This window comes from Pezoporus occidentalis, unplaced genomic scaffold (genome assembly GCF_034315485.1).
Source record: "Pezoporus occidentalis ecotype Australia unplaced genomic scaffold, CSIRO_AGI_Poc_V1 ctg384, whole genome shotgun sequence".
Classification (NCBI taxonomy): Eukaryota; Metazoa; Chordata; class Aves; order Psittaciformes; family Psittacidae; genus Pezoporus; species Pezoporus occidentalis.
Window position 1 is genome coordinate 115,964 of NW_026915707.1, and position 27,934 is coordinate 143,897.

The 27,934-nt window shown below is 39.5% G+C and overlaps 1 protein-coding gene and 1 long non-coding RNA gene across 6 annotated transcripts in view; one reads left to right on the forward strand and one right to left on the reverse strand.

Annotated features, from left to right (window-relative positions):
• SLC24A2 (solute carrier family 24 member 2) overlaps positions 1-27,934 on the reverse strand; it is a 113,838-nt gene that overhangs the window by 70,747 nt on the left and 15,157 nt on the right. The window lies entirely within an intron of this gene.
• Positions 17,842-18,466, forward strand: LOC134170602 (uncharacterized). The gene is made up of 2 exons (XR_009967325.1): positions 17,842-17,958; positions 18,261-18,466. It is a non-coding gene; the product is annotated as an uncharacterized LOC134170602 (long non-coding RNA).

Sequence of the window (27,934 nt, forward strand, 5' to 3'; positions counted from 1 at the left end):
AAAGCTATTCCCACACTAAGTCTGAGAATATCTATTTCCTGCAAGCCTTAGGGATCTAGATTTCCATTCTGCCAGAAGACAGAATCATAGAATGGTTAGGACTGGAAAGGGCCTCAAGATCACCTAGTTCCAACACCCCTGCCATGGGCAGGGACATCTCACACTAGACCATGTCACCCAAAACTCTGTCCAACCTGGCCCTGAACACTGCCAGGGATAGAGCATTTATCACTTCTTTGGGCAACCCGTTCCAGTGCCTCACCACCCTAACAGTAAAGAACTTTCTCCTTATGTCCAATCTAAACTTCCCCTGTAAATTTAAACCTGTTACCTCTAATTCTATCACTACAGTCCCTAATGAAGAGTCCCTCCCCAGCATCCCTATAGGCCCCCTTCAGATATTGGAAGGCTGCTATGAGGTCTCCACGCAGCCTTCTCTTCTACAAGCTAAACAGCACGAACCCTCTCAGCCTATCTTCATATGGGAGGTGTTCCAGTCCCCTGATCATCCTCGTGGCCCTTCTCTGGACTTGTTCCAACAGTTCCATGTCCTTTTTATGTTGAGGACACCAGAACTGCACACAATACTGCAGGTGAGGTCTCACAAGAGCAGAGGAGAGGGGCAGGATCACCTCCTTCGACCTGCTGGTCATGCTCCTTTTGATGCAGCCCAGAATTCCGGGCTGTGAGCGCACACTGAAGCCAGTTCATGTTCTGTTTCTCATCAACCAATGCCCCCAGGCCCTTCTCCTCAGGGCTGCTCTCAATCCATTGTCTGCCCAACCTGTAGCTGTGCCTGGGATTGTCCCCACCCAGCTGTAGAACCTCATGTTTGGCCCTGTAGTACTTCATGAGGTTGGCATCAGCCCACCTCACAAGCGTGTCAAGGTCCCTCTGGATGGCATTCCTTCCCTCCAGGGTATCAACTGAACCACACAGCTTGGTGTCATCAGCAAACTTGCTGAGGGTGCACTCAATCCCACTGTCCATGTCACCGACAAAGATGTTGAACAGGATTGGACCGAACACTGATCCCAGAGGGGACAAAATAAGGGAGCCTAACCCTAGCTCCATAATAAGAAAGGTCTCTTGCCCTCAATGCCTCCACATTTTTATTTAAACAGTGTCAATTCCCAAGTTTATTTTGATGTCAGAAAACTGGGCACCAGAGGAGCTCTGCCTCAGTGAAGCAGCTCCAGAAAGCTACAGCAGTTTTAAGAAAGCTGGGGAGTGACTATTTACAAAGACAAGTAGTGACAAGGGGCATTTGATTTAAACTTAAAGCGGGTACATTTGGATTAGATATTAGGAAGAAATTATTTACTGTGAGGGTGGTGAGACACTGGAACAGGTTGCCCAGAGAAACAGTGGATGCTCCATTCCTGGAAGTGTTCAAGGCCAGACTGGACTGGGCTTTGAGCAACCTGGTCTAGTGGAAGGTGTACCTGCCCATGGCACAGAAGGTAGAATTAGGTGATCTTTAAAGTCTTTTACAACCCAAACTATTCTATGATGCTATTATTTGATGTTTCCAGACTTGCCATGTCATAATCACAGAATTTGCCTCAATACACAGTATCTTACTAACATTTTCTTAAAGAGTGCTTACTTATCTGCCAATATATATATTTTGGTCAGAGCTGTTTCCAAGTGAAGGCTGAATCCCAGGTTTTATCACCTAGGGTACTGCCCAGACAAAGCCCTAAAGAGGCTGCATGGAATACAGCAAGTAGCACTTCATACCTGTTCTTACAGGATACAAATATCTCTAGTGGGTCTGACACAGTCTTTGTCACTTTTAGCATTTCCTCTATTTTGGACAGGTACACAGTCTCGGTTATGCAACTTTAAGGAAGAATTAGAAAGAAATGTGAGCCCCAACAAAGAATATGTCAACTTCTTGAGCTAGACTTAGGTCCAGTTTTCCTGTTTTCAGAGAGAAAATGGAACTGCATTCTTTATACTCCTGCTGAATTCCTGGTTTAAATGCTGGTACCATGCCACCAACTGGTGCTGCTGAATGCCCTCAACCTCAGCGACCAAAGGAAGGGGCAGAATTTCTTATATAAGGTTGTGGGAAGGAAATGGTCCTACCAGTTACTGCAAGCTCTCTGTTTCAGTTTGGAAGTAGCTAAGCAGACACGTATGAAGAATTTGTATATGGGTTTACCTAATTCTTTAAAATGATCCAGTGATGAGCATTACTATTGCAATGTTTATATTCCTATAAGGCAGGAGCTGATCTAAACTCTTCTTTATTTGCCAATAAATGGCAGGTTTAAAAATATTTTCAAGGCACTGGTTCTAGTCCTGCAGGGATAATGGTGACCTAAAGTAGGAAGATCTCAGCTTTATGGAGAGCTTTACTGTTTATTAAGACAAGTAAGACCTGAATGACCTTGGCAGTCCTAGGAGAGGTGGAGGAGGAAAAAAGTATAGAGATGCTTACAAGTGCTTCTTGTAATACATCAAAGCAAAAGACTGTAAAACATTAGGATTGAGGCAGCACTGGTAATGCAAGTTGAAGCTAAGAACAAATCCACTTTCAGCTTGTAACTGGCACATTCCTTCTCCCTGTGCAGGCTCTGCAGCCATGAAGAATGCTCGCATTTCTCAACATGCTGAACGCTGAGGATTCTATTCTGAAACTGAAAATCTGATTGCGTGTATCTTTGTTCCCACTAAAATGTGTTTAAAAAACTCTGTGAAGCAGGTCGTCAGTGAATACTGCAGCTTTTTTTGACAAGCCGCAGAAAACATGAAAAGAGCAAGAGCAACCTGCCAAGACATAAATGATCTTTTCTGTGATGATCTCCCTTCTAGAGAGGGCTGCACTATCACTGTGGAAAACTATGGAGTTTTAAATTGCTACAAATAAGCAGTATGTACTCACACCAAGCAGTCAAAAGATTAAGAAGTATTGTTTCCCCCTTTGATTATATTGCTGTTTGTTTCCCCATGTGCAAAATTAAGGTAATAATACAGACTTTTTGTGAAGTGCTTTGCCAGTCACACATGGAAAATTCAGTGAATAAGCTAAGTATTTTGTTCAATCATCCTGTACCTTTACTATTCTCTTGCCAACTGGTACTTCTATTTCAATCTGCTTCTAGTTAAACCACATGCATCTTGTGCAATGTTTTCAGCTGGTGATGAAAAATATTTGAAGAGCTATGGCTGATGGTCAGAATGCTTTTTATTGTTGAAATACACATAAATTCAAATAAGAGATTCAAAGTATGTCTTAGTCTGACTCTAAATCTGACATATTTATTTTTATGAAATTTACAAAACATCCTCTCAACACTGTACTGAAACTGTCGAGCAATGAAAGTATGCACCAACATATTATCCTGTTATAAGCAGGGACTGAATCAATGTCAGCAGAATCATCAGCAGAGTGGTGAAATAAATGTGTAAAACCTCCCTTTCATATTTTCTAGGGTTCTGCTGCTATGGCAAATTTTCCAATTAATTTTCTAGGAGGCAGGAATCTTCTGAACAGAGCAAAAGTTGCTGATGAGTTGCATTAGATCCACTTGAAAACTCTTCTCTGGTGTTCTTTGTTCTACTGATTAGATGGGTGCTTGTGTAAGCGAGGCTCTGTCAGTCACCCAGGCCAGGCAGTTTATGCTGTTTACATGAAAGACCTTAGCTCCTATGCTTTGTTATTCACTGCTTCGCCAGAACTATTATTTGGATAATGGTAAAACCTATCAAGAAATGAGCAAACCCTTCCAGTCAAAATGGAGGCATGAACTTGTTTTCTCTGGAAACAGGGCAATCTGTTGTAGATATGAAATAGGTACACCCCCCTAGAATTTATACTGCTCTTTATTTGAGAGTCTTTTTTTTTTTTCAGAATCCTGCAGAAAAGCAGGATCCTGTTCTTAGGGTAAGCACTTGCTGGTGCCACTTCTGAAGTCTTAGTATGAAACAAGAATAAATTCCAAATTAAATCTTGCTGACAAACTACAAGAAGTTCTGACATTCAACAGCCTAAGAAGGCCAGCATAGTATTTCTGAAGTTTTGTAAATCTCAGATTTAGTAGAAGGCACATATCAACTCCTTTAGAAGTCTTGGTCTTTGTTGCTTATGCAGTTAATGATAATTAGGGAAATGAAGCCACAGTAAATACCCTTGTTTAACTCAGTTACCAGTTTCCACTGACATCATCACAGTTCTAAAAATGCACGGCTTGAAGTTACCTCTAGTCATTACAACAATAGCATTATCAATACACAAGCAGCTCCTGTATGGACCTGTCTTTTCACAGAGGTTGTTGGCACTATGAGACATGAGGAAGGGATGTTGACATTAACTTACATTTTCTTAGTTACTGACAACAAGGTCAGACTGTTAAAATAATGCGTTCTATCAATCTCAATTCAAGATCTGTTCTGTTCTTACTTTAGTTAAACTTCTCTCCTAGATCTGATGTTCCTATACCAGCGTTTTTATGTTTACTGTTCAATGACTTAAATGCCTGTCCATTATGACAACTATTTCTTGCTATGCAGAAAATGGCTGAACTTCCAGGTGCACCTTCAATTTGTTTGAGTATTTCTTGGCTTTATTTACCGACTTTAAGTCAATGAGGTTCAAAATATGATGCAAGGAAAAATGAAGGCTTGATATAAACACTCTATTAATTTTAATTTTTCTATCAAAACTACAGAGAAAGATTCAAACTAAAAGGTAATTTTCTTGCCATTTTTATATAGCTTTCCCATAAACTGTTTTTCTCCTTCATTCCAGTCCCACTTGGTGGAACTTTTATTTATGCAATGCCTTCCACTGCATCAACTGCAATGGAATGGAAGGTTGTTTGTCTTTGGTTTTATTTGTTTTGTTTGAGTACACAGTTTCTGCATTCTCTAGAAATAATATAAGTCAGGGTTACAGCTTTTTTCACCTGTCTTTTATTATCTTGTAATTTGCTGGACTTCATGAAGAATATTGAGGCTTCAACACCGCTTTTAGCAGTATCAGCTATTTAACTGAAGAGTTCTTTGTACTAACAGGGCACTGGAAATGAGTCCACATCCTTCTGTGCTTGTGTCATGAAGTGCCTCTTACTGTGCAGATATGGCACCCAGGCTGACAGCACTGACTTCAGTCTGTTCTACTTTGATGAAAACATTATAGATGTTCCCCACTAGACATGGAACACTCAAAGAATGCTACTGAAAGTTGCCTTAAAAAAGACATACTCAAGCATCAGTATTCAAGTATTTTTTACTTGAATTGTTTTGTGACTTAATGAAAAAGTGAGTGAATGTGTTAACAAATGAGTTTCCCTTTTTTTTTAATTATTTTTTTTACCATCTGTAAAGCTTTCAAAGCATTTAATACGACCTAATTTACAACTTGCAAAAAAGCACATGTTGGTTAAGAAATACACAGCAGCAGCAACAGCCCATGAGAAGACAGTGTCAAAAAAACTACCATTCTGTGTACACTATCTGCCCTCAGATACTTCCTGAGGCAGAAAGCTGCAAATCAAGGTATATTGTCCCTATCTCACTCCCTAAGTATTTCTACTCCCTTCAGCACTGATGAAGCCAAACATGGTGGGTCACCAACTCTGTAAACTCAGCAGTCTTGTTTTATTAAAACATTTTTCAAATTTAACAAAATTATAATGGATTTTTTATCAGGATTTCTAATGATTTTCTGCTCCATGGACAAACTTCAGTCTTCATTGCTTTCACTAACTTGCTGTTAAAGCAAGGATATCCATCTGCTTTCAGAACTCACCCACCATAACTGAACAGTGAAAATCGCTGGAATTACATTGCTAAGAAGCAGCTTGCGTATTTTGGATAAGTTTCTACCATTATGTTCATATACAGAAAGGTGTTTTTTAAAGGCATTCCATTACCTCCATCATGTGGAACTGGTCAAAATCTAGAAAATCACAGTTCATTAAGGAATAATATAACTGTTCCATAGTGTCTTCTGTCAGCAAGGAGCTTACCAGTAAAAAATGATGGAAAAGAAGAAAGGTCATATTCTGTCACAGAATGATGATGAGCCATGTACACAGAATCATAGAATCATAGAACAGTTAGGGTTGGAAAGAACCTTAAGGTCATCTAGTTCCAGCCCCCCTGCCATGGGCAGAGACACCTCACATGAAACATATTTTCACTGTGGAAAAGCTAAATGCTAGGATGTGTCAGGAAAAGTACTTCCAGTAGAGATTGCCAGCCCGTCAAAAAGGCACTGAAAAAGGCTCAACTGCAAGATGGTAAACAGCTCTAGATATATGTCAAGAGGAAATAAGGGTTCTGACTGTGGCAGGTGCTGGGAAGGACACACAGCTTAACAGGAAACAAGCGGAGACTTCAGGACTGGATTTTTCTATATCAGAAAAGTGTCAGATTAAGAATATAAAGGCATTTTAAAAAGTTATCAGTGAAATAAAGACAGAACAAAAAGAGAAACTGGCCAAGGAAATGACTGGTCTAGAAATGAGAGGGGTTTCTATACGTGGGAGTGGTGAAAACCTGAGCACCAACACTATCTGCCTTTACCCCGGGGCTTTGACAAGTGTATACAAAGCACAGCATAACAGAATTGCCTCTGATTGCAAGCAACAGGACATAAAAGTCCACCTCAAAGCTATGTTATCAAGTTTTGCAGTACGTATTTGCAGTATATAATGATGAAAATCTAGAAGATTCTGATTTTACTAGGATTTATCAAAAGATCATCTCATCCATTTGCTATGTGCAAGTAATCAAATTCTCCATTATAAAATGGAAACTGTTGATATTCATAGTAGCAATTTCAACACATACAGATACACACCCCACCCTCAAAAATAGTTCATATTAGAATGAAGCAAAATTTGGTTTTTATTTATTTAGGTATTTAATAAGCAAAACATCGTGGTTTTTGGTGTTTTTTTTTTTTTGTCAGAAATGCCTTCTAGCTAACTGTTGCTAACTGAACCACAGGTGATTCATCAATTCAGTAGCTGTTGACAGACTTTTGCAGAGTCATGGCGGGATAGGATCTCATTGTCTCTCTTCCCCACTTAAAACATAGAAGTGAGGAAGAGAAGATCGACGAAATGGGATAAATGGTTTCCCAGGAAGGAACTCTGGGCAGAAAGGATACTTTAGAAAGCTTTCTAGTTATCTAAAAAGAATAGAAAGTATAGAAAATGAACAAATTTTTGCACTTTGGTGATTGGTACATGTTACTTTGAGAAATCTGCTTATTTTCAGGATGGAAGAGCAAGAAGGTTCATGCAATTGCTTTCTCTGTGTAGGCTAAATGAAAACTTTGAAACAGACACCTCTGCCCTGAAACAGGTTTTGACTATATTCAGAACTATTACAAATGAAGTAGAACTGCAAGTGAAGTAAGAACCAGAGCTAATGCAAGTTTATATGGTGTTTCCTGGCTATGTAAAACTTTTGTTCATTCTACTAGTGCCTGGATGGTATATTTTGTGCTTAAGCCATGGAAGATGGCAATTAACTTCAAGGACTCAGCAGGTGTCTATATGTATATCCCTGCTTTTTAAATCCTCACATCCTAGCAATTGTGAAAGGCATTCTTTACAGTACTATAACAGCACTTAGTTGCTACATGCAACAGCATTCATTCCTCTAGAAATCATGTGGATGACTAAGTCTAGTATGCAAATGTAATAGTTTATTTAATTTATCAGAACCTATGTTCACTGAGATACTTAGCCATATTAATATTACAAAATTACACAAGAAATTAAAACTGAGATATGATTTACTTAAAAAATTATACTTTGACAACACAGTACTCAATTACTGCATTCTCATAATAAACCCACTTAGCAAATAATCCCATATGGCAGAACTAAAAATTGTATGACAGGCAGTCCAAATAAATATTACCCTAATGTTTCCATTTGGAGCCAGACTATTTAATTTGCATTTTATAAAGGAATTTGATTTCTGTAATACTTAGTAAGAATGCAACTATTAATTTAGATGCAAAATGACCATGGAGATACGTTATGAAATACTGACCTTCAAATGCAAATGAAAAATAAAACATTTTACTAAAACAGCAGGAGAGGGCACTGACTTGACTACCCATGACAGTATTTAAGTAACTCTTCTAAGAGTTGTATGTCTGACGTAGCAAACCCCCTACTCCTCCCTTGGCCTAACACACATCTATGAGCACACACGCACATGCACACGTGTGCACACTGCTGTCCATGGTTTTGAAAAGAGACAGCAAAGCAAGAAAAAACCCAACCCATAAAACCCCATTTAGTTCTAATGAGTTAATTTTATAAAATATCCTTCAAATCCAGTAATGATAAAGCATGCAAGCACCTCCTTATGCTTAACTAAACATAAGCTGCTTAGATTTAAGTCAGAGTGACACTAAGTAACTCTACCTTGAAAGAGTACTAAAAGATAGGGATGTCATCATTTCTTTAATTCTCCCTTCATTAGAAAAAAAATCAAACAAAACCACCACCACCCCCAATATGGATTTCCTATTTCAAAGAGAGCATTCAGCGCAACATTCTGAGTCATATCATTGGGGTCTGGCAAACATTAAGCTCTATAAACCAGATGGTATTTTAAACTTCAAATGTAGCTCTGGTTCCTTAAGGAGTCTGAGTGGTTAAAGACACCTTAAATCCATTATACCTTGGTATTTTGCCTTGTGTAGCAAGATACCTAGTAGTAGTATATCAAGTGTAGACATTTTAAACTCCTTCACAGCCATTTCTGCAGTCTAATCCAAGGGTGCTCATAATTTATGTTGCAGGCAGACCAGGAAACTGATTCAGAAACCTTTGTATCTCCCAAAAAAAGCTCATGCAATTTCCCCTCAAATTTCTGGTAAGGTAGAAGTTTAAACCTTCAGAAGTAGCACCTATGAAGGTTCAAGAAGATGTAGCTTTTGGAAGAACTGGACATGTGACATTAAATTGCAAAAGAGAATATTTCTTCCTTCATTGGCCAAGTATTCTTCTTTCCCTGCTTTCCCCAGTTACTTCTTCAGAGACCGTTCTCTTAGGTCTCAACTCTCAGAAAAAAAAAAAAAAAAAAGAAAAGAAAAAGTAAAGGGTGAAGTTCCTCTTCTCCCTCCCCACCTCCAGAAGGGAGCAAAAGTTCAACCCCTGCAGCTCAGAGATCAGATGTTGCCAGGCTTCACTGTGTAGCAGCGTCTACCCATTTTCTTCCATTTTTTTTCACTTATTTTTTGAAGGATGCTACTTACTAGTAAAAAACTTGATGATGCAATCTACTCACCCATTCACAGCATTCCTATGAAGTTATTTCAATGTCTAATTAATTTCTTTTTAATCTTTGACTGAAAATTACTTTTATGCAAGAATAGAAGAAAAATCTCTGCTTAAAATTAACACATATATTTGAGGGGAAAGAGCATATTTACTTCTTTCACTACTTCTGACTTCAGATTCTTTGCCAGCAGCAGCACTGCAATGTGATAATGCGACATGATGGCATGATAAGTAAATTTTTGGCTAAGCTAGTGCCATAAACTTCAAGAAAACAGTGCCTTCACTTTACTCTTTCAAAATGCCAGAAAAACATGTATCAAGGCTATAACTGAGATGACAAAAAAAGCTAGAATAGCTTGTAGTGGTGAAACAAGGACAGTCTCTAGAGCCAGGAGAATGAAAGAATTAAATCCCCAAGGCAGAAATCATGGCCCATGAACATTTCTTTGTGAAAACAATGGTTTAGAGTGTCTTTTATTGTTTTTCAAGGACTGGAGAAAGAGATTCTGATTTAATCTTTCAGTACATTTACAGTGAGCTTCAAGTACAACTACATTAGTCACTGTGCAATGGCTTTCTGATCATACTTGCTCTGCTCCCTTTCTCTAGAACTTCCCATGAGATCAGGCAAAGAGACATTTTGCTGACTCAAATCTGTATCAAACTCCTAATGTTGTTATTCCACAGAAGCCACTAAAATCACAGAATCATAGAATCGTTAGGGTTGGAAAGGACCTTAAGATCATCTAGTTCCAACTCCCCTGCCATGGGCAGGGACACCTCACGCTAAATCATATCACCCAAGGCCTCATCCAACCTGGCCTTGAACACTGCCAGGGATGGAGCATTCACAACATCCCTGGGCAACCTATTCCAGTGCCTCACCACCCTAACAGGAAAGAATTTCCTCCTTATATCCAATCTAAACTTCCCTTGTTTAAGTTTTAACCCATTACCCCTTGTCCTATCACTACAGTCCCTAATGAACAGTTCTTCTCCAGCATCCCTATAGGCCCCCTTCAGATACTGGAAGGCTGCTATGAGGTCTCCACACAGCCTTCTCTTCTCCAGGCTGAACAGCCCCAATTTTCTCAGCCTATCAAAATGCTGCATCACTGGAACAAATTGATCCTTAGTGTTATTTCACAAAAGGGATACAAAATGCACTAATAACCACTCTTGCATATTGCTGAATCTGAAAGTAAGAAAGCATGAACTGAGTTAAAATACTATCATTGTCAAGCAGTACCGGATACTGCACAGACCCAGCTTAGCAACACGTAATAGTTTCCACCCCAGTAGTTGTAACGTAAGTGTCATCTACACCTTGCTGCAAAGCCTAAAGCTTCAATCAATCCTCAGCATGACTGTCCAGGTGATAAAAAGATAGGCAAAGTGAGAAGAAAGGGGAGAGACTCTTATGTGAATACTCACATCTTATTTCAGTTGTTAGGAAAAATGGCATTTCATATCTCTAGAAGAAAAAGTGAACCAGTGCACCAGCTGAGCTGTTAATGGGGAGCTTTGTAGTAAATGGAAGCCCACTACATACACCAGGTGCACTGTGGTGCCACGGTGAGCACTGGCACAAGGAGCTGCACACAGACAATTATTTATGGTAGCATCTCAGAATGCACTAACTGCATGCAACAGACACTGTAAAAGACAATGACTTAGGAATTCTGGCTATAGCAACCTGCTGCGAAATCTTTCCTGTGAAAGAGGGGAGAGTGCTAATTTTTGTGTGGATTAGGAATCCATGGATTATTGTGTGTTTTGCCATTTTAAAGTCACCTTATTAATTTTAATTCTCTTTAAACTAATTCCCTTGGTAAAGAGATCCCAAAGAACACTTGATATTTAAAAAAAAAAACCAAACCCTTCCAAAAAATTAAATAGCTTACAGAATCTGAGCAACTGATTCATTTAGAATCAGTTTACCCTAATGATATTAAAATATTTAATTAAGAATATGGTTTATAAAAGAAGTCAAGCCCTAATCAGCTGTATTGTTGCAACATATTGTCTAATATAATAGATGATAGTAATCTTACTAATAGAAGAATATTTTACTGCTAGTGTTTCAATAAAAGGAACAAATTCATTATCTGCATAGGTCCATTACAGGCAATGAATATAAATTGGAAAATCACATGAAGCATTCTATGTTTTTTATGGCAAAATGACTTTACCCTGAATAAATCATTTTACTTAACACCTATGCTATTCTGTAGATAAAAAGTGTGTGTGCACACAGTAACATTAGGTAAATGAACACTTTTCACTTGCAATTTTGAGTCCATAAATTACGAGTGACAACTTAAAGACCAAGGAAATAAAGTAAACATGACATTAGATAATCATAACAGTAAATGCAAAACATGCATAGCCTTTTTACCATCTTACAAAGAATTCTGCTTATACTTTAGATATACAGAAATTACTCATAAATACCCATATTGATAATTTTCAGAATTTGGAAAATCCTCAGTTAAAAATACAGCCCACAAGTGAGCCAAGAACTTCTGGAATTAAATATGTCATTCTTTTCTTGGAAAAGGAGTACTAATTTAAATTATCCTGCACACTGCCAGCAGCAGTGTAGCAGAAAATGCCATTGTGAACTATCTGAAGCCATCCTACCTGAAATTAATAAAGAATCCCCAAAAATCTGTTCTTTCTCTGCAGACTTAGCAGTCACGGAAATTAACATCACCCTCAGTAACCTCTGTTTGTACATCCTTCTTTACCTTCATGTCAATAGTTTTTGCTTAGCCAGACACTTTTTGCATAGCAAACTGTCCTGGGTTCAGCAGTAGCAGTCATTTTTCCCCTTCTTGGTAGCTGGTGCAGTGCAATGTTTTGACTTTCAGCTCGGGAACAGAGCTGATAACAAGCGATGTTTTGGTTTGGCCAAGGACTTTGTGAGCCTCATGCTCTGCCAGGGAGGAGGGGAAGCCGGGAGGAAGCAGAGACAGGACACCTGACCCAAACTGACCAAAGAAGTATTCCATACCACAGCACGTCATGCCCAGGATGTAACTGGGAGTTAGCCGGAAGGGCTGGGGGACTGCAGGGTTGGAGGAGGTATTGGTCAGAGCTTGGTCGGGCTTGGGGGGCGAGTTATCGGTCGGCTGGTGGTGAGATGATGTATTCTCTTCCCTTGTTATTTCCTTTATCATTATTATCATTGGTGGTAGCAGTAGTGATTTGTGTTATACCTTAGTTACTAAACTGTTCTTATCTCAACCCGTGGGAGTTGCATTCTTTTCGATTCTCCTCTCCGTCCCTCCGAGAGCAGGGGGAGGGCAAGAAAGGGGGGGAAGTGAGTGAACGAGTTACCTGACTGGGTTTAAACCACGACACAAACGAACTGTATTCTAATACACACTGAGGAGAAACATAGCAGAGACTTATACAGACTTGGGGACAGCTCCAAGAAAAGTCTTCAGCCCAGTGAACACATAAATCTGGAACTGAATTCCTAACTGAGGTCCATGGTCTTTCCATTCAGTGCAGGAAACAAGTGCCTCAAAATGGGGTCTCACTCAGCCCAGGACCCTAAGCAGGGAATCTCCTGATACAGGCAACAGGACACAGTGAGGCTATGGACATAGGCAGAGGAAGATTTCAGTACCTCAACCCAGGTAGCAAGAAGGCACACCTTTTTACTTGTATGCCCCAGCTCATGGCTGGCTCCTGAATGTAAGCAATTGCTCTGAGATAGCTGGGTAGGCATTGCTCCTGCATGCTGAAAGGCCACTTCTATTGATTCTGCCACATTTCAGTGCAGAAGTGCCCACACCGTGGTGTTGTGAGCTATTTTAGAGCTTACAGACACCACACAATCACCACTGCTACTGCTGTTGAGGTCCCCAGGAAAAATACACGCATAGGCTCTTGACCTTGTGTTGACATCACTGTTTTTTTCCCCTCTTCTGCCTCTTCCTTGCCTAGAAACAGAGGAATCCAGGTTCATGAAAATTAAGGATTCAAAATCCTTTGAAATGAATATGAATCTATATGAATAAGATGAATAAGATGCGTAAGACATGCGCCATGTTGGGAGTCCTCTCTACCAAACAGGGAGGTCCTTGCTGCAAGCCCAAAGTCAGACTGCTCCATGCTTCATCCTTGCATCAGAAAATCAGTGGCAGGCCTTCCCTCAGAGAAGCAGAAGTGTGGCCCTCAATGGTTTGTTTGAGCCTACAGGCCAATGGTTAAAATGCTCTCCTGAGGGACAACAGAGACAGCACTGATGTGCTACGGGCCAAATTTTAGTTAGATCTGCAGCTTGCTTCTTGCAGACACTGAATTCCAATGATGTTACAGAACCATTTGAGCTGCAAAGGGCCTAGGGAGGTCTCCAGGTCAAATTCATGCTTGAAGGAAGTGCAACACTGCATTCAGTGCCAGGTGCTCAGGCTGTGTCCAGTCGGATCTCGAAAACCTTTGAGGTAGTTCATTTTGTGAGAAGCCCAGTCCTCTCATATGTGTGTTGGCTAACCCATAAGTCTTCCACAAAGAGACACCTCAGGTAGTATATCAGAGGATGGCTGAGTTTCCATACCATGTCTAGGTGATATACAAGCTAGCTGCTCAGTTACTGAATGCTACTGACAGAGAAGAGTTACATACATGTGCAGACCTGCAGTTCAGGAGCACTGGTGTTATCTGCTTCCAAGATGAGTAAACATTATGAACATCACCAAAATCGTCAATCCAAGAGAAGTTGGATCAGGTGATCCTTGAGGTTCCTTCCAACCTGGTATTCTATGATTCTACTAAAATTGTATACTTAGGTACCTAAACCCCATTCAATAGGGTGCAGGTCTACCTAACTAACTCTACCTATCTAACTTCTCTAGCAACAAACACTATAGTTCAGAAATTCAGTCTTGGCTAACATCACTTACCTAAGAACGATTAAATGATACGAAAATTTTCAACAGAATCAGCTCATGAATATAAAGGAATCATAGCTGGCTTATCTAATGGCTAAAAATAGCACAGTACCCAAATGAGACGACAGGTACTGTAATGCAGCAATGTAATGATTAAAAATGTAATTGTTTCTATTGAGAGACTCAGTAATTACTCAGTAGTTGGTTGACTTTGTCAAAGAATTACTCTTGCCAATTAATAGTGCTGCCAAATGTAGACTTTAATTAAATAACAAGTAACCACTTGTCATGGTGGCAACAATTCCATTCCAAGCTAAACCTACAGAATGCTGTCCTTGTTCAGATACCAGGAATGATGGCTGAAAGCTGTGTAACTGAGCTCCACTCAATAAAGTACAATGCAACAGTTTACATAACAGTGCTGCTTAATGATAAATCTTCATAAGGTGAAGAGAGGTGCCTGAAGCAAGAAAAAAGTCAAACAATATTAAATCAAGTATTTCTGCTTCCTGCTGGATGACCGGAAGAAGTAGTGTTTCTACAGAAAGACTTGGCATGTCTGTGAAAAGACAGCTTTGCTTTGAATCATAAGGACCTACTGGCCTGCTCACAATTGAACATTCAATGAAATATGATCTTCCCTCCCTTCACAGTGCTGAAATGCTTTATTAACCAGCAGGTACCAGAAAGATATGAGGATACCTACTGGTTACCAAAACAATTCAGCTCTGAATTTCTAACTGTCATGTAGATACTTACTTGGAGTAATTACTAGGCTTTCTAAGCTTTTAATATGACAAAGGAAGAATTATTCATGTGTCTGGGTTCCTTAAAATTAATTGTCCATGATTCACCATTGCTTTGCAAATTTTTGCATAGAATAAGATGATGTAGGGTCTGGGGACTGATTAAAACATCTGGAACTGGGCTGTGCCCCCAGACTACACAATAAATAAAACTTGTTCATCAAAAAAGTACCTTTGACTCAGAAATAGGTTTACTCTGTATCTTCCTTGCTTCAAAAGATACACACACTGTAATTTCTTCAGTTTGTTCCCACAGCGATTTGCAGACTACACACATGAGCTCAGAGGTTCCAGCTGCTTTGTCTAACTATGCTTCTCTAAACACACAGCCTTAGTGACCTGCTTTTCAGAATAACTTCTGCAAACATTAACCATTCATGATCCCACACATTAACTGGCATCCCACAAAATCTTTTATTTTGTCAATACATAAACGAAGTTCTGTTTCATTTATCGACTTGTTTACTAGAGAATATGACTCTGAGAAAGGGCATGGGCACTATGCCCCACCTGTTTATTCACTCTTGGTTTCAGGACTCAAATACCTTCTCCTTGGAAAACTGTTTTTCTTGAACCAAGAGAGGAGGATTCCCTATGGACCTGTAAAATAAAGTTGTCTTCACTGTCATAGTTCCCTTCATTCTATGCCTAAGCTATCATACACAAGTCTCAAAAGCCTCCTATAAGAATGTAAAAGGATTAAAGTCTAGTAAGGACTGTGATAGGGTCACAAACGGAAGGTTTTGTAGTATTGCTTTGAATGTCTCCATTTTTCTATCACCTTTCTCTATATAGGATGAAAGACAACTTTCTGCCTGGGAGAACAGAAAGATTATTTTCTACCCAGAGAACCGTCAAATAGCTAGCTGGATTTATGAGAACCTTCTTCACAGATATGTTGAGTGCTTCCAAGAGAGAAGAAATAAACACAAGACCCAATAATATTTAGGTCTTGTCAAAAAATGACTTTTTGCCAAACAATTTCAGTCAGGTGTCACATACACTTAATGCACTATTAACACCATCCATTATTGCCTTTATCTTACAGTGAGACACAAAGGCAAAATACTACACCTCCACTGCTTCTGGGCAGGTTTCTGCAGCAAGCCTGTTTACAGCAGGTTTAACTGAATGCCTTTACACTGGCCTATCATCTGAAGCAACTTGCCTTTGGCTATATAAACCCACAGAGTAGAAGAGATTGGTCTTACAAAGAGCAAGTATGCCTGGTTGCAAAGTGCTCTTCCTTCACAATCCATATTATGACAGTGCATGGTAGAACAGATATGTTTCTGCTGCTTTTGCTGAGTAACAACCCCACACAACCCTAATGTATGCAGCACAAACATAATGTATGCAAAGTGCTTAGTTAATTGCAATTCAGTGAGGACTCCTACACAGATAAATCTTGCAAGAAAAACTAAAATCTAACCATATTTGAACCAGACTACCACTTTAAAAATGCCCCTTGACTACTGAATGCAAAGAACACTGCAGTGCCACAGCAGTTCCTGAAGATAACTGAAACCCCTACAACGCACTCGATACTGGTGCAACAGACATCAGCAAAGCACAGCTTTCACTGCTCTCTGCACTGTGTCCTAGCACTGAGTGTGCTGTGATTCCTATGGAAGTTTATGTGCTGGTGTATCTTAAGACAATTTAATATAAATACATCTATGTTTAGTACATAGGCATAAGGATATGAGTAGAAAAACCTGAAATAAGTAAACTGCTTTGTTTGTCTATTTCAGCCAAGCTCACAGCAGCTAATGGCTGTTCCTCCCTATTCCTAAGCAACTCATTAGAAACTGCAATTAACCCTTTTGTTTGACAGCTGCCATTCATCCTACTTAAATCTTTGGTAAACGAGTTTTGTTTTATAAAGATTTAGGACATCTTCTATCATCAGTGAATGGCAGATAGAAAACGGCAATGCTACAGTGCCTTCCAGCTCCTTTTTCTATTCCTGCTCCCTCTTGATCATTTACAGTGCATTTGGCAGTCGCTCATTACAATTCAATTGTTTTAATCCTTTCTACTCCTTCTGATGTGAAGTGCTTTCTGCTGTGGAATGAAGGGGGTGGTAATTGAAAACCTTGTGACTCTGCTATTAGGATACTGAAGGTATTCACCGGTTTCTTGCAATAACTGAAATTTGGTCAGGTTTAAGGCTTCATACCAATGCGCAACTTGGTCTACTGGAGGGTGTCCGTGCTGATGGCAGGGGAGGGGAGAGGTGGAACTAGATGACTCCTTACAACACAAACCATTCTGTGATTCTGTGATTAGGATGAAATCCATGTCCTACATAACTATCATGGTTGCTGGCTAAAGACTCCCAGACAGAGTTCAATCCCTTACTGGTAACCTTGGTCACTCTTCTGAGTATTGTTTGTACTGCTGCTTGTAAAGAGCCTTACTGGGGTAATGAACAAAGTGGACCTCAAAAAAGTGGGATGCAGCCCTCCACTACACCTCAGCTCATGTCTCACATACCTGCCCAGATATTTGTCTCTTTCAAAAGATCTTCATGTGTAGGGACTGTCAGACATGGTCCAGTAAATGGAAGGGAAGCAGCTGATGCTAGGGCTGTTTAATTAATTCATTATTTAGGTTTAGCCACCAAATCTAAGAGTAAAAAAAAAAAAAAGATAAATATTTTCCTAGAAAATTTATTTGGAGATTAGCCCTAAAATTGACTGAAACCTCATTATTTGCAGTGAATAAAGAATTTTAAATAAACTTTTGTCAGGTGAGTGAGATGGGGTGCATCTGTCTAAATACCGCAGTCAACCTCTGATCAAGATCTGTAATTTCCCACAGTACATAATAGAAAAAGTATTTCCTGGGTGTAATTCAGCAATATTTTTTTTACATATCCACTCTAGGTGCATCTACTTCTCTTTGTGGGATGTAAAGAAACTCAGATCACAATACCCGTACTGGAGGAGTCTTATGCCACACCAATCTCACCTTGCTGTAAGTGCAAGCAAGATGATGTTATCTTCTATGCATTTTTATTGCCCTTCAAATTGAAAAAGCTTCTGTAACTGCAGGGAAATATAAAAGGGGGAGGGGGCTCATTCTAAGAAGAAAAATCTCAAAAATCAGTGAGGCACACAGAATAAATGTGTTGAGGAACAAGCAGCTGGTAAAACAAAGGTGATAATAAACTTATTTTCAATTCATGTGAAAAAAGTATCAGTTGCTCAGAAACAGGCTCTGTTACTAGTAGTTTCAGCAAAAAATGGGGGAGATGACTGAATTTTAATGCTGTTCAGAGTTTCTTGGAAGTCCAAGTTCTTGATGAGATGTCACTGATCCCTTCAGTCAGTCCTAGTTAATACCTCAGATATTGCTCACAGAAAAGGTGTTTGGCTTCCACTGTGACAAGGTAGTGCTGCCAGCTCATAATGGCAATCCGAAGAAATCAAACAGCTTCTTTTGATCTTCTTTACGTTGTGCCTGAATAAAAGTTCAGCAGAGATTGGTGTTTCTCTATGTGACTTCAGAATGGGAAAAATAATTTCTTAACATAATTCCTAGAACACAGTCACATCATAGTTTCATCTGTTTTCTCTTATAGCTGGACAGGTACTAAGGTAAGATTCTACCAGCAAAGTCTTAACTGTTTGCATTGGGCATAAATATTTTTCACATGGTTCATAGTTTATTATCATTAAAACCGTATTTCCTCATGTCTCATTGGAATAATCCATTTATTCATCCTTACGCATAAATTTTACGTGCTTTGCTTTTATCTTGCACACAGGAGGCTTCATTGGAATCAAGCAACAACAAAACAAATATGCCAAAGTACATGTGCCTACTGCAGAAAGCAGTTTCATAACAGAAAACAGGTGGCGCAATAGAGCTTCCTGTTTCTGTGGGCAGATCACAAAGCTCCTACTGTGATGGACAATGAATGCACCCTGCTAAGTAACACCTATCAAAACTTCTCAAAAACCTTCACCTTGTGTCAACAGTCTTTAAAACCTGAGTCTACAATTAAGAAAGCCAAATTTCACAAATTTTGACCCTAGACTGCCTGGTTTTAGATATACTCACACATAAAGTAAAAGTAGGTTTTGTGTCCATTAACACTGTTTCTTCATAATCTCAAGGATACTTTATACCAGGCTCATGCGCCAAAATAAGAGATATTGAAGTACCTCTACAATGCAAACTCTCTAGAATTTCGCATTAGTGGTACTTCAGAACACCTTGGTTTTTGCTCTCCTGGACTTTCTGGCATCTCTGCACTACTCGGAGTTTCTCCAGCAAGAGGAAGCCATGAGGCTGTCCTGAGCAAGACAGCCAAACTGATCTGTAGGAACAGGTTTGTGCTATTAAAAAGTGGCATGTCTCAAGTGTTTTCACGAATCGTCTTTTACCTCATAACCCCATGAGAAAAGTGCCCCATTCTCCACTTGTGGGACACCAGAGGTTGCTCTCCTTTGGCTCATACCATGCTTTTCATGGACAACAATTAATAAGTTCTTCCGTTTCTTCTAGACACTCCCTTTTTTTGTGTATGCGTGATTTTTCTCTAAGGTGTGTTAAGTAGGCAGTAAGGAGTCCAGGAAACCAATGTTAAAGCAACTCTCTGTATCATTCCCTCAAACTTAGCTCTGTGCAGAGCAAGGTTTCCCTTTCTGAAGCTATTTAAAATGAAATACATCAGAAAGAATTTAATCTGCAAAATCCAGAACACTGATCTAGGAAGAGAGTATCTGTAACACATAATACACAGCATACAAACACACACTGCCCATTCTTTCTGCAAAGTGACTAAAAAGCAGACTTTGAGGTTACTAACAAGAATTTTGCCTGATACACAATTAGCTACCTTGATGCAGGGACTGTGTATGTGACTCAGCTTGATTTAATTTCTTGCTTCCTTTTTATCTCATGTATAAAACAAATGTGAGGGGTGTCTTTATAAAATTAATGGTGATCTCAGACAACCCACAAAAAATTAATAATCAGATACAAAAATAATGACCTAAAATATTGACACTTTCAGTCTGAAGAATTCCTGAATTTGCTCATACAAAAGAAAAATAGTTGCCTGTGTATCATTCCAGATGTTTGGGGTAGTATGTAGACCAGACCATGTCATAGGAGGAGAGGCTGAAAGAGCTAGGGCTCATCAAGCTGGAGAAGAGAAGGTTCAGGAAGAGCTCACATGCTGTGTAAATACCTCGCAGGAGGGTGCAAAGGGGCCAGATCCTTTTCAGTTGTGCCCACTGAAAGGACAGGAAGCAATGGCACAGGCTGAAATACAAGAAATTTCTTCTGCCATGAGGGTGGTCAAACAATGGAACAGGTTTCCCATGGGCCTCCCTCCTTGGACATATCCAAACACAACCAGGTGCGACCCTAAGCAACCTGCAGTAGCTGAGCCTGCCTGAGGTGGGCTGGGACTGGACAATCTCCAGAAGTAGTATCAGCCTCATCTCTGGTGTGATTCTACATGCAGAACCTCATTATAAGGAAAGCTGTTTATTTCAATAAGCTTGCTTACATTCTGTGTGCTCAGAGGCAGAATATATACAATCAGATTCCTTCAATAATAATAATTAAAAAAGCTAAAAACTGAAATGATAATATTCTTGTCTTTCAAGCTCAGAAAATACAATGTTGGCATCTGACTCCCAGAATTTAAGGTCTTGAAGAGCAAAATACTTTTGCTGGTGAGTGCCCTGGAGTATTTCTTTTTACTGCTGCCAGAAATTAAAAACATACTCTTTGTGAGTACAGTCTGCCTGCTAAAAGTACTTATTTATCTGTATATTTGTCTTTTTGTCTGCAGCTTTGGTAACTTACTGAAAATCATCCAACATACATCTGGGTATTTACAACAACTTATTTGTTCTGCATGATGTACGTGATGATTGATCTGTGCCAAGATTTATTACCTTCTGGCCTAAAGTCTGGGTAACTAATTACCTGCATAGTAAAGTAAAGCATGTTTCTCGTTACATGTAACTAATTACTGGGAAGGAAATGTGATACCATACTATATTATAACTACAGTGTACATGCACTAGTTTTCTATTACTTTGAGCTCTAATAGAAACAACTGTATCTCCTTCCTGCCCCTCTCCCCAAAAGCACAAAGGAGGAGAAAAGCAGAAATATATCTAGAAAAAAATATTTAAGATGATCCTTCATTATCTGAGCCACTGTTGAGCAAGACACATAACCAGGTTTCTTATCTTTGCTCTGAGGAGGCACAGCTAGGACACAAAGACATACTTCCAAGCTATTCCCCTACAAAATTAGGGGCCTGTATTTATATTTTATTGCTGCTCTTTTCAGCTGAGAAATTGAACAGGATCTTAAGCCCATTAAGTAAGGATCAAACACGAGACTGCATGCCATGGCTTGCAGCAATGTGGAGAATTTGCTGCTCCCACAGGAGATCAAGCCCTGTGACAAACGCCATGATGAAACAGCTCTATCAACAACAGCGAGGCTGGCCTGTTACAATAGGTGTCATCCCTCTTACTGGAGAAACAGTGTTTTAACAATAATCCCATCTCATCATCAAACCGTTTGGGTACTGCAGTTCACAGCTGAAAAGAGAAGCCACATATGCCTATTAGGATATGTAAAAATTGTTCAACATTTTCAATGTCAGTATCTCTAGAGGAACAACCAACCTGAAGCATTTTATACCCATGCTGAAAGAGCATATCCTCAGCTATCTCTAATGGGCTGAAACAACATACAATATACACTGTTGGTAAATCTGAACTTTGAGGGAGTTTAAAAAATTAAGTTTAAAGGTTTTTTGTGTGTGTGTGTTTCTAAATGAAATGTCTTTTGTGAATAACATATTTTGACTCCACAATCCAAAAGGTCACCAGATGACACTATTACATACTGTCTTTCTGATTTCAGTCTCTTAATGCACACAAAAAGTTTTTACTTGTGGAAGAACTGGTAATATTGTTACTGTAGCACCACATTTATTTGGGGGCAAGTGTGATGAGTAGCATCTCTGCTTTTTATCTCTGTGACCTTTACAAATTCTTCCACAGGAGGTGTCCTCTAAGAACCAGATGCTGTATCACAGATTTAAATACAGACATAAAAAAAAGGAAGAGATTGTTCTATTAGTTATGTCCTTCTCTGCTCAAGAACTAGCACATATCTGTAATGGGAACACATCACAGCAGGAATGCCCACACATTTGGCTATGCTGATTTCTCCTCTGTGGTAGCCAGAAATCCTCTGCTGTCATTATACAGAGATTAAATGCCCTAGGCATACTGTAAATATGTACTTTTCTCAACTATACTGATGGAGAGCCAGCATACCCAAGCTGCACCTTGGACCCAATTAAAATGCATCTGCGCACCTATACATGACTGTCAAAGCTGACACTGGAACCTCCCTCTTGATTGTCCTTAGCTCTTTCTTTAAAAACATGAGCAGAATTATTAACCTCAAGACTCCTGATTGATATGACACTTAAAAATGGCCTGAGCAACTCTTGATATGTGTATTTTATAATGGCAAACCATTTCTCATTTCTGTGTCTACTAATTTGTGACCCACTGATGTGTGAGTCATGATTAATTCCATAGTATGTTAGAAGAATAATTTAGGACAGTAATAGACTTGCTAATGCTTTAAGGCTGTAGAGTTCCTTTTATTTTTGTTCAGATATGTTGAAACCTGATATAAGCCGCACATTATTTTTCCCTGACTCACAGCACAAAGAAAATTATTATTTTACTTTCCACATATCCCTTTATACACATTTTTATGAACTATATCTTATACTTCAATAAACTCATAACTGGTGAAACAGTGAAAAAAATCAGGCCATGAACTTTTATGTGATGAAAACAGCCAACTGTCACAGAAAGTCCTGAACCACACATGGTTGACTGGATCTACCTCTGACCAAACGGAGTCGCTCCTCATATCTTGACTATGATTTTTTACAATAGTAGCATTACTAAAAGAAGTTTACTTCATGACAAGGGTATCACTGGCATATGTGCTGTGCTGGAGATAGTAACAAACTTGCTAAAGAAAGAGACTGGGAAACATCAGAAACGTGACTCTTTCTGCTGACAAGGAGCTTAACTTTTCAGTATTACATCTAATCTTCTGCTCTCGATCAAACTTTTCCTCCTAAATTCCAATTTGAAGTGTTCATGTTGGCCTGGGCATACAAGACCCAAGTGGATCTAACCAAAACCAACAAAACTGACACCACAGGTCCACGGAAGGACTGCCAGCACTCGTCACACACAGCTCAATCACATGAAAACATAATTTATTTTTTAAGATCTTGTGCATTTTACAAACAATAAATTCCCCCCATGCACGTACTATTTTGCCTATAGTAGTACCATATTTTGAAACGTGCTGAATAATGCTGCAAAATTTTTCACAGGAAATGGGAAGGCATTTTACCAGTAGTAAAATTCATAAACACAGATTTACTTTCTATACACTTCTGCTCACAGAAATGAGCAATTCTGCTCAACACTAAGCTTTATATTAATCCTACGTAGCTTCATGAAATTAAGAAAGCTTCTTACATTAGGAGCATAGCACACACCCTATGGTAATAGTTCTGTATTTTTCAAGCCTAGAAAAACTAGATTTTCAGCAAATTCTCCTTGCTAGGGAGGTTAATACTGGACAATATAGGCTCTCTTCCAAAACAAGAAGTCAGAAAGGTAGAGGATGCCAACAAGAGTTTGAAAGACCTGCTTCTCTTTACCACAGTGTTTGCTACCAAGTGTCATCTTAATGATCATCACTTTCTGTAGAAAATGCTGCAATTACTTAAAGTTGCTCTAGCACTCTGAATCTACCCAAAATCCATTAAAACCAACAATGGTGATACCCATCTACTGCAAAACAGAAAGCTGGCCTCATGCAGTTCATCAGTTTTCTGCAAGGTGCAATCCCTGGGTGATGTTTGGACCTGAAAGAACAGGTTCTTCTGCTCTTGGCATCAGGAGGCACTTTAGTCTTTTATAGGCTGCCAGAAAGGGTTAAGCCATGTTTCCTTGCCCAAACCCCTTTTCTGTAAGAAGCTAGGTGAAAATCGCAACCAGTGTTGGCCCTAGAAGAGGTCAGGGAGCAATGACTGAGGCTTGGCATTGGCCAGTCCTCCACACCTCATCCCCTACACTTAGGAGTAAAGTACTTATCTCTCAAGAGAGGTGCCCAGGAAAGGGAATACCTTTCAGCTCAGTAAAGATCAGTTTTAGCATGGCAAACGGACAGCGTTATATACTGTACAAATTCTGTGGTTAGTATGAAATAACATGTATAAAAATGAGGTATGGCATAAAAGCCTTAATATAATGGGAGAAATATTGCCTTATAAAAATACCAGTTTCTCATTATTAGCTTCCTATCCTTCCTCTTTTATTTTACTCTTTTAGCCTTACTTTTTTTTCTTATGCTTATACAGGATGATGCTATAATTGCTACTGTGACAATTCATAGATTATGTCAAAAAAGACTGGTGTCCAGAATACACTGAAATAGGAATAGATGATGTTCTGCATTTCACAAGTGAAATGCCACTGTTTTCTTGCCATACGCAGACATTGCAGCACTGATTATTTTAATGCAGTGACATTCAAAGACATCCAGGGTTGTTTTATTTTTTCCACAACTGAATAAGGCAGGCATATGATTTCACAAGCCTGAGAGGATCTGAAAAATGGTGAAAGAAATTACTTGCCCAAACTCAACCAACAAGTCTGAATAAGCCACAACTGTAATCTGATTTCCTTTCATCAAGGGACTACGTGCACATATGCTTCCTCACAGCAGGCTCTATTCTCTCCCTACATTGTAAAATATTTGTATACAACAATTAGTATATAATTGTGAAGAACAAACTTCGAAAGGCAGTGAATAGCAGAGGGAGCAAGAACAACGTAATCTGAATATTCATAATTAACCACTCATTTTTCCTTTGGAAGCTGGAGTTGTACAGTCCTACCATGGGTGTTTCTTATTATTTTAGAGGCTGTGGACAATTTAGTTAACTCATTGTAAATGTTCAGTCTTCCACATGGAAGGCTAATTAAGATTTAATTAACTGATTCATTACTTAGTTAACTAATACTGTAATTCTCTGAAAGTTAAAATTATACCTCCTCTTATCAAAAAGATAACCCATAAATCTGCTCTGAATGTTAACACTGGGTGGCAGCAGTGCCAGTCACTTTTCTGTAATACTATGACTCAATAGCTTATTTGCAACATGCACCTCTTTGGAACCACATGTGGTATCTACATACTGACCTTAATAACAAGGAAGCAAATGAAATGTTCACAGACTTGATTAACATCTAATTAAGCATCTGATTTTGCTTAGTGGCAGAGAAAACCAGTACTTTTTAAGCACCCCTATCTTTAAGGTCACCCTGTGCAAAAATACATCAGGTTGTCACCCTCACCACAATCTAATGTAGTTTCAGATGTTAGAAAAGGCAACGCAATGATATATATCAGCTATTTCAATAAAAGCACAGGAGGTGGCTTTTCAGATTTTACCAATCTATAGTTGTACGTGACAGCCCAGGCTAATTTTGTCCCATTTCTGGTTAGGAGAGGATTAATCCTTATAATGAAAGATATATGTGACTTTCTTATAATATATTATAATAAAGTCACAATAGTGATGGGGTATTGGCCCATTACCAGCTGAACATAAGCCGGCTTGTACCCAGACAAGGCCAATAGCATCCTGGCCTGTATGAGCAGTAGTGTAGCCAGCAGGGCCAGGGCAGTGATTACCCCCTTGTACTTGGCAGTGGTGAGGCTGCACCTCAAATCCTGTGTTCAGTTCTGGGTCCCTCACTACAAGAGAGACATTGAGGTGCTGAAGTAGGTCTAGAGAAGGGCAATGGAGCTGGTGAAGGGCCTGGAGCACAAGTGCTTTCAGGAGTAGCTCAGGAACTGGGGTTGTTTAGCTTGAGGAAAAGGAGTCTGAGGGAAGAGCTCACCACTCTCTACAAATACATGAAAGGAGGTTGTAGCAAGATGGGTGTCCATTTCTTCTCCCAAGTAACAAGCAACAGGACAAGAGGAAATGTCCTCAAGCTGTGCCAGGGGAGGTTTAGACTGGATATTAGGAAAAATTTCTTCACCAAAAGAGTTGTCAAGCATTGGAACAGGGTGCCCAGGGAAGCGCTCGAATGACCACCACTGGAGATATTTAAAAGATGTGTAGGTGTGGTGCTTAGAGATGTGGTTTAGTGGTGGACTTGGCAATGCTAGGTTAACAGCTGAACTCAATCTTAAACATCTTTTCTAACCTAAACGATTCTATGGTTCTACAAAAAATGCCCACATTTTCTGACTGGTCACAGAAGTAAACTGAGGAGACTATTCATAGGTCAGTCAGAACAGCTAAACCAGATTATTCTGGGGACAAGAGTTGGATTCTGAAATTGTCTAAGTCTTGTACTTCTCATCTGCAATTGTGAATGCCGATCAACTAAATCTGATAATTAGTTAATCCGCTTTTTATTTTTGCATATTATTTTTCCATAGGAAGACCAAGTTAATTGCAGAGAAGAGCTCTTTTCCACTGTATCACTTACAAAAATGTGCCTGTTAGTTAACTGTAGAACAGTAGCTTTTCCTGTATTTCAGAAATAACTGACATTACCCACACCCAGTATTCCCCTTAAAGAGATGGACCCCCTAAAATGATGGAGAGCAGTGATTTCTAGGGATGAGTTGTCTGACTCAAAAAAAAACCTATTATGGGCTCACCATATAATAATTGCTTTGAGATTCATCAATAATCGACAAACTACTCACATGACAGGACAGACCAGGCTGTGGAAACATTGAGTGCCTTTTTCCAGTTCAAATCCAAGGGCACAGAAAGCTGATAAAGCCTGGTTTGCTTGCTCTGAAACCTAAAGAAATTGCTTTGTTTGTTTGCTTGCTAGGGATGATTTAATGTGGAAGGAGAGCAACTCAGAGGCTTGGAATTAGATCAGAGAAGCAGCAAGATTGTAATTCTCCATGTCCACTTTTGGCCTTAATTTCATTTTCATCAAAATCAACAGCAAAACTTACCACTAACTTAAATTCTACCTTGTAGTCAGTTTAGTTCTTTCCCTGACAAAAAAAAAAAAAAATAAAAAAAATCTTGGAATTATAAAAATCTACACCTACATGTTTCTTCAGTTCCAATTTCCTTTTTGAGGAAGGGACAATAATGTTAAGGATGGGAAGAATTCTTAAACAGGAAATCTACTAAAGTTTCAAACTCTGGCAAAAATGGCTGCTAACAAGATTATGCTTATCAAGATGCTTCAAAAATAACATACCACTAACTTAGAGCCTCCTTATATTCAGTCTACACATCCCCTGTTTAAGTTTTAACCCATTACCCCTTGTCCAATCACTACAGTCCCTAATGAACGGTCCCTCTCCAGCATCCCTATAGGCCCCCTTCAGACCCTGGAAGGCTGCCATGAGGTCTCCACGCAGCCTTCTCTTCTCCAGGCTGAACAGCCCCAACTTCCTCAGCCTGTCTTCATACAGGAGGTGCTCCAGTCCCCTGATCATCCTCGTGGCCCTCCTCTGGACTTGTTCCAACAGTTCCATGTCCTTTTTATGTTGAGGACACCAGAACTGCACACAATACTCCAAGTGAGGTCTCACAAGAGCAGAGTAGAGGGGCAGGATCACCTCCTTCGACCTGCTGGTCACGCTCCTTTTGATGCAGCCCAGGATACGGTTGGCTTTCTGGGCTGCGAGCACACACTGAAGCCGGCTCATGTTCATTTTCTCATCAACCAGCACCCCCAAGTCCTTCTCCGCAGGGCTGCTCTGAATCTCTTCTCTGCCCAACCTGTAGCTGTGCCTGGGATTGCTCCCACCCAGCTGTAGGACCTTGCACTTGGCTTGGTTAAACTTCATGAGGTTGGCATCAGCC